Source organism: Melospiza melodia, chromosome 12, assembly GCF_035770615.1.
Source record: "Melospiza melodia melodia isolate bMelMel2 chromosome 12, bMelMel2.pri, whole genome shotgun sequence".
Lineage (NCBI taxonomy): Eukaryota > Metazoa > Chordata > Aves > Passeriformes > Passerellidae > Melospiza > Melospiza melodia.
In genome coordinates this window covers 8930983-8937473 of record NC_086205.1, presented here as the reverse complement: position 1 = coordinate 8937473, position 6491 = coordinate 8930983, and the positions used below count along the sequence as shown (strand labels likewise).

Genomic DNA, 6491 nt, shown 5'->3' with positions numbered 1-6491 from the left:
CCAAACACACCGGGAATTGACCAAATTAGGAAATGAGTTCAAAAGTTTAAAGAGGAAGACTCATCGGAAAGACCCCGTCTACGATGAAGGCAACAGGAACGACCACCTGAAAATTCCCCAAAAGAGATGTCTCCACCTGCGCTCCGCCCACGCTCCGCCTACACCACGCCCCATATGAATATGCATGATTATGTACCTGATCTGATGTAATCCTATACCCAAAATTGTATATAAGGCTTGCTTTTGCTATGTGAACTCAGAAATCCATTTTGTGATTTCTCCGACGCGTCGCAAATAAAATACCTCCTGCTTAATTGACTTAAGTTGAGTCTGATTAGGCAGTCACTCTGCCTGTTTGGGGCAAAATTCGGCATCATGGGACAACACTGGGATTTAATGTGTGCCCCAGTCGAGCTCTGTCCCTCTGGTCCTCTCAGGCATCACTTCACACCAGCCCCTCAGCTCACAGCAGTAATGCCACTGTAAAAAGAGCTGAGAGGTAGAGGGGGAAACATAGTTTCTAATGTTACAACGTGTATCTGTTGCTGTAAAATGTTATTTAAGGGACAGAGAAGATTCTTATCTGTACATTGTATCTCTATAATCTCCCCTTTATGTCTCTTGGCCTTTAAAAGTCAGTCCCTGGGCAGAATGGCTACAGCTCTTTCCCTGGTCTGGAACAGGTGTACACAATTTTAGGAATTGATTTACCTGTACAGAAAGGTCTTTCACTAAAAGCAACCTTTACTGCTGCTTTTATATAACCTTTGTTGTTAGAGCTGTTGTGGTGGATCACTACAGCTCTTCTGGCATTTATTGTATAATGTTACAACCCCCCCCAAACTAGTGATAATACTCTGCCATTTGCTTGTAAACAGCATGTTCTGGGAGTTTATAAAAATGGTGTAAATGATGCCTTGGAGGGCTAGCTGCTCTGTTGAATTTTTATTAACCAGAATGAAACCAAAGATCACTCTAAGTTGTACTTTGTGTTTATAGTTTACAGGTCTGATCTACTTGCCCTTTAATAATCCAAGTGCTGTGGTTGTGATAAAACAGCCCTATTTCAAATCCAAATAAACACAGAAGAAAGCAGTGCTTGGGAAAAGAGAGCTCATAGAAAGAAAAAAAAAAGAAGAAAGTTACACATTGTTATGGAAAAGTTCAAGTAATATTTAAGGTTGTAGAACTTATTCTTGTCTTTTTTCCCCCTTTTTCCTTCAGGATGGAGAGAGTTTGGTAGTGAGAAGAAGAAATGCATTTCAGTGTGTACAGCAGAGAAATTTTAAGTCTTGCAACTTGTGCAATGACCAAGTGCAAAGGCCTGAGCTTAAATCCAGTTCCCAAACCAATGGGGAAACACAAGTGCCTGGTACAGGCCCCAGCAATGCTTCTGGCTGTTTTCCTCTCCCTGTGTTGCTGTTTCCACTGCAATCAGAGCCAAGGCTGTGCAGCTCTGCAACATCTGAGCTGATCTTGCACATGGGAGGGGAGCAGGTTGCAGAGCCTGTCAGTGCACTTCACCTTGGCAAAATGTTATGGATGGTCCAGTTTGTCCCTGCAGATTTCTGTGGTTCCCCAAGGGCTTGTGCAGGCCTCTGTCAGCCCTGCTGTTCTAAAGCTGTGCAGGGGCTGCCAGGCACTTTGTGCTTCCCTGGAAAGCAGCTGTGGAACCACAGGACAAGGTGGCAGCTGTAGGGGGATAGAATATAAGAAAATAAAGATAGTGTAGAAAGTAATCTTACCCCTAAGGAGTTGCAGCTGGGCCAATTACCAAAGATTAGAAGCAGGCCTGGCTTTAACAGGCCACAGCTGTAAGCAATGAGACGAAGATGCTATAAAAGAGTGGGGTGGCTGGGTGAGAAGGGAGCTGGAGTCAGTGGCTGCTTTGTGAAGAGGAAAGTGTCAGTGCTGTGGGAAGCTACCCGTGAGAAACACCAAGAAGGTATGAAACCTTTGTGACAGGAGACAGCACCCCTGCCATAAGGTGACTAACAGGCAGCTTTCTTTACCCCTAGGGCTGCCCAAAGAAAAGAGATCTCACTGTTCCAGACCCCTCTGATTATTGCTCTTTTGGCCACACATTAGAGGATAATGGTCAGAAAATACACCCAGCACCAAGCTCTGGGAAAGGATTCTAAGACAGGAATAGCAAACACTTAGAAACTCCAGTGCTAGAATGACACATGTTAACAGATGTGAATGTTGTGCTTTGTCTTCTGAACCCCTCAGAAAGTGCCATAGTAGAAAAAAAAAAAAGATTCCTGCTTCTTTCTGAGCTGGAACAACACAAATATGTCAAGTCTCCTACAGCCCCCTGGGATCATCAGCCGGTTCAGGAAGTGCTCAATGATAAAAACAAGTGTTTTATTTATAGGAGCCTCTGCTTAATTTTTATTCCAGTATATCTGTGCTGCAAGGTGCTCCAGAAGAAGCACCTTGATTTGCTCTAACCTTATTCACACAGAACAAAGATTCCTGGAAAATGCTTTTTTTTGACAGCTGCACCCAGAGAGACTGGCAAAGGTGAGTGCAGTAATGTCCCAGGAGGAGTAAAGTATTTCTTTGGGAACCACCTCTGAGGAACATGGAAGGTCTTATCAGTTATATTGGCAATGTGAGTGGAGATCTGTGGTAAAACCCATGGCCACAGTGCTGAGAGGGGCAGGAACTCTGAAAATTTACTCGTTCTTCTCATCAGCTGGTCTAAATTTCAGGCTTGAATTACATGTTGCTGCTGAAATGACAGCCTGGAGGGCCAGCTAAATCCAACAACTGTTTTCTGCTTTCCCTTGTACAGCTATGGCCTTTTTTTCTCCTCCCCCTTAAAAAATATCTGATGTAAAAAGAGCTGTTGAACCTTTGTAATCTTTGTCTGACCCCTTCATGTGTGGTAAAAGCCAATACTGGTAAACATTTGATGACAAAATAGTTTTCAAAGTCTCCTTTGGTTATCACACCCTTAGGAGTTATCCTCTGATAACTTTACATTTCTTTTCTGCACTGTCTCCAAAACTCTGCCTCCCAGAGCCTCAGTGAGCTGGAGTTTGGTGCCTCAGGGCTGGCACAGCTGGAGCAAGTGTGATAAATACAGCCACACAGTGAGGCACACTGTGGCCATGGAATATCCTCCTATTGAAGAGTTTGAATTTCTGCTGAAGCGCCTCAGCTTCTGTCAGCCATGAAGGTTATTTCAGCTTGGTGTGATACAGACATATTTAAAAACCTTTTTGTCCTACCCAGATACCCTTTGAGGAGTTGTTTTTGTGGGTTGGTTTGTTTGTTTGTTTGTTTTCTGTAGTAAAAAAGTTTTTAAATGTCATGGAATCTTTGCTTCCTGTTCTGTCTTGTAAAATAAGTCTGGGCACAGTTAAATGCATGGTTAACTTTGCCCCTGTTACTATGTTTAATAACTTAAAACCTACTATGCAGGTGGAGAACAGTTGTATACCCAACTCTGCATTGCCCCTTAGAAACAAACAGCTCATATTTCTTTAAAATGTGTGTGTGCAGGTGTGGAGAGCAGAGACACAGCCCTGTGAGCATGACAGCTGTTAGCATGGAATCCCAGACTGGTTTGGGTTGAAAAGGACCTTGGAGCTCATCTCACTCCATGTCCTGCCATGGCCAGGGCACCTTCCACTATCTCAGGTTGCTCCAAGCCCTGTCCAACCTGGCCTTGAAGGATTTTTGTCTTACTGAGGCTGTGCTCTTCCCCTTGGCTTCTTGAAAGCCAGGATTACCCCTCTGAAACCCCACTGCATCAAGCCTGGTCTGTATTTATGTATATTTTAGCAAACACAAAGCCATGGACAACTTTGCACACATAAAGCTAGTCTGACAAATATGTTAGCAATGTACAAATTCACAGCATTTCCCACTGAGTGGGTTTTCCAGTATTTATCTCATTCTGTGCCACACTGGGCATTTAAGATCTAAATTATCTTAAATCAAAATTGCCATTTCAAAGGTAGAACCTCGATTTTTCCCTGCCAGAACAAAGTGTGTTGGTTATTTTTAATATTACAAGCCTGTCTCGTGACTTTTGAGCTCTGATTTTTGCGTGGTTGCAAAGCAACACCTCGTGGCAAGCCGTGGTATTGCTTGTGCAGGGAGAGACCTTGCTTGTGGGATGATACACGACAAAGCAGGGATGCTGTGGAGTGAGAGTCACAGAATGGTTTGGGCTGGAAGGAACTTCAAAGCCCATCTCATTCCAGCCCCCTGCCATGGGCAGGGACACCTTCCACTATCCCAGGCTGCTCCATGCCCCATCCAACCTGACCTTGGACATTTCCAGGGCAACCACAGAAAACAGAAGCCTGAGCAGTTTCAGAAAAATTCCTCTGTGCTCCAAGAATCCCATTCCTTTAGTGCTAAATCAACGTGGGTTTCCTTAGGAGCAACCAAGAATACTATAGAAGACTTGGGGACACCACAGGACAAAGAACAAGGTGACAGTGCCCTCACTCACAGCATTTCACGTGCTTCAAGGTGCTGTTCTGCTGCACTGGCATCCCATGGAATAATGCAACACCCTGGAACAACACGAGGAGTTGGACTGAGTGACAGTAGGTGATGGCTGCAGAAGGCTGAGATGAGAAATAAATGTTCATGTGCTCACAACAAAACCGACACCAGTGGCTGTGGAGGGATATTTCTGGAAGGAGACAGTAACATTGTCAACGAAGGTGACAAAAAGATACACGTAATCAATATGTTTTTCTGTTCTCCTTTCCAGATTCGTTGATGTAGCACTAAAGAAACTCTTTTGTGTCCAGCAGTAAACAACAGTGTTAAAAGTAGTCAAAGCTTGGCATCCTAATATCCAGTTCGGCCAGGCAAGGCTGTAACCGGGTGTTGAGAGAACTGACAGGTAATATTAGAAAACTGGGGCTGCTATCACCAAGTACTCGAAAACAGGGTAAACCTCAGATACCGAGTGGTGCTTTGGCCGCCCTTATCGCGCTCAGTCCGGTGCTCGTCTGTCCGTGCCAGCCCACGCAGGTGATGCTGTCCCAGTTCTCGGCAGCTGGGACTCCTGCACACATCCCCCCCGGCTCAGAGCTCTTCGGGAGCGCCTGAGGACGGTCCGAGGTGCCCGTCTCGACCAGCCAGCCCCTCACGGGTCCGGCCGGAGGCGCCGGGCCGGCCGCTCACGGGCACAGCCCAAGGCCGCCTCACGCCTTCCCGCCCAAAACCCGCCCGCGCGCCGCCGCAGGCCACGCCCACGCATCAGACCGCACCCACACAGCATTAGACCGCGCCCATGCAGTACTAGACCACACCCACGTCTCATTAGACCACGCCCACATGCACAGACACCACCGGCCCCCAGACCCCGCCCACTCCCCCTCAAACCCCTCCGCCCGTACCCAAGACCCCGCCCACGCCCCGACGTTCTCGCGCTCCATCAGGCCCCGCCCACATGCCTTAAATCACGCCCGCGCCCCCTCAGACACGCCTGTGCTCCTGCAGCTCTCGGCCACGCCCCGTCACCCCACCCACACCGCTCAGGCCCCGCCCCCGTGTTAAAACCCTCCCGCAGCCGGCGCGCTGCCGGAGGTGACGTTGCGGGTCCGGCGCGGGGCGGAGCCGGCCGGGGACGCGGAGCTGCGGGAGCGGGCTGCGCAGGTAACGGGGAGCGCGGGTGAACGGGCTGCGCCTGGGTACGGGGAGCGCTGGGTACGGGCTGCGCAGGGAACGGGGAGCGCCTGGGTACGGGCTGCGCAGGGAACGGGGAGCGCGGGGGTACGGGGGCCACCGGGAACGGAGGGCGCAGTGAGCGCGATGCTCAGGGAACGGCGTGTCCGAGTGACGGAGTGCTGAGGGAATGATGTGCCCCAGGAACGCGGTGCTCGGGGAATGGAGGTGCTGAGGGACACGGGATGTTCGGGGAATGGCGGTCCTGAGGGACACGGGATGTTCGGGGAATGGCGGTCCTGAGGGACACGAAGTGCTCAGGAATGGAGGTGCTGAGGGACACGGGGTGCTCAGGGAATTAGGGGTGCTGAGGGGGGCAAGATGCTCGGGGAATGGGGATGCTCAGGGAATGGGGTGCTCAGGACACTGCGGTCCTGTTTGCAGGCGCGGAGCCCTCACGCTTGTATATTTGATATAAAAAAAGGGACTTCTTCCAGTTTAAGAGAGCGGTCAGAGCCGCCGCCGAGGTGCTGGCGGTGGCTCTTGGAGGCAGGTGGCAGTCCCCAGCGTTATCGCTGCTCTCCGGGCAGCAGGAAGCGTTTCAGTCCGTCGCCAGACAGCCTGGAGCAAATCCCGCCGGGGCTAAGCCTATGGTGTCTGTCCTGATCTTGTCTGGGGGCTGCTGACAACAACGAAGACCAACAGGCTCCAATGGCTTTGTGCCCTCTCCAGTAAAAAAAAAAAAAAAGAAGTGTAGGAGTTTTGATGCTTCTCTCAGCTGGCAGAAGTTTGGGAGAGTGGCTGGGATGCTTCACTTGGGCTATGTGGCTTAGCCCAGGGAAGTGCAG

General features: G+C 49.4%; 1 protein-coding gene across 2 annotated transcripts in view; it reads left to right on the top strand.

Annotated features, from left to right (window-relative positions):
* Positions 1 to 5558: 5558 nt before the first annotated feature.
* The window catches only part of MAP3K13 (mitogen-activated protein kinase kinase kinase 13), a 75588-nt gene continuing 74655 nt past the window's right edge, over positions 5559 to 6491 (top strand). For both annotated transcript variants that reach the window (XM_063166686.1, XM_063166684.1), the window contains exon 1: positions 5559 to 5634. The gene's annotated coding sequence lies outside the window, so the exon portion shown is untranslated. The remainder of the gene's footprint in view (positions 5635 to 6491) is intronic.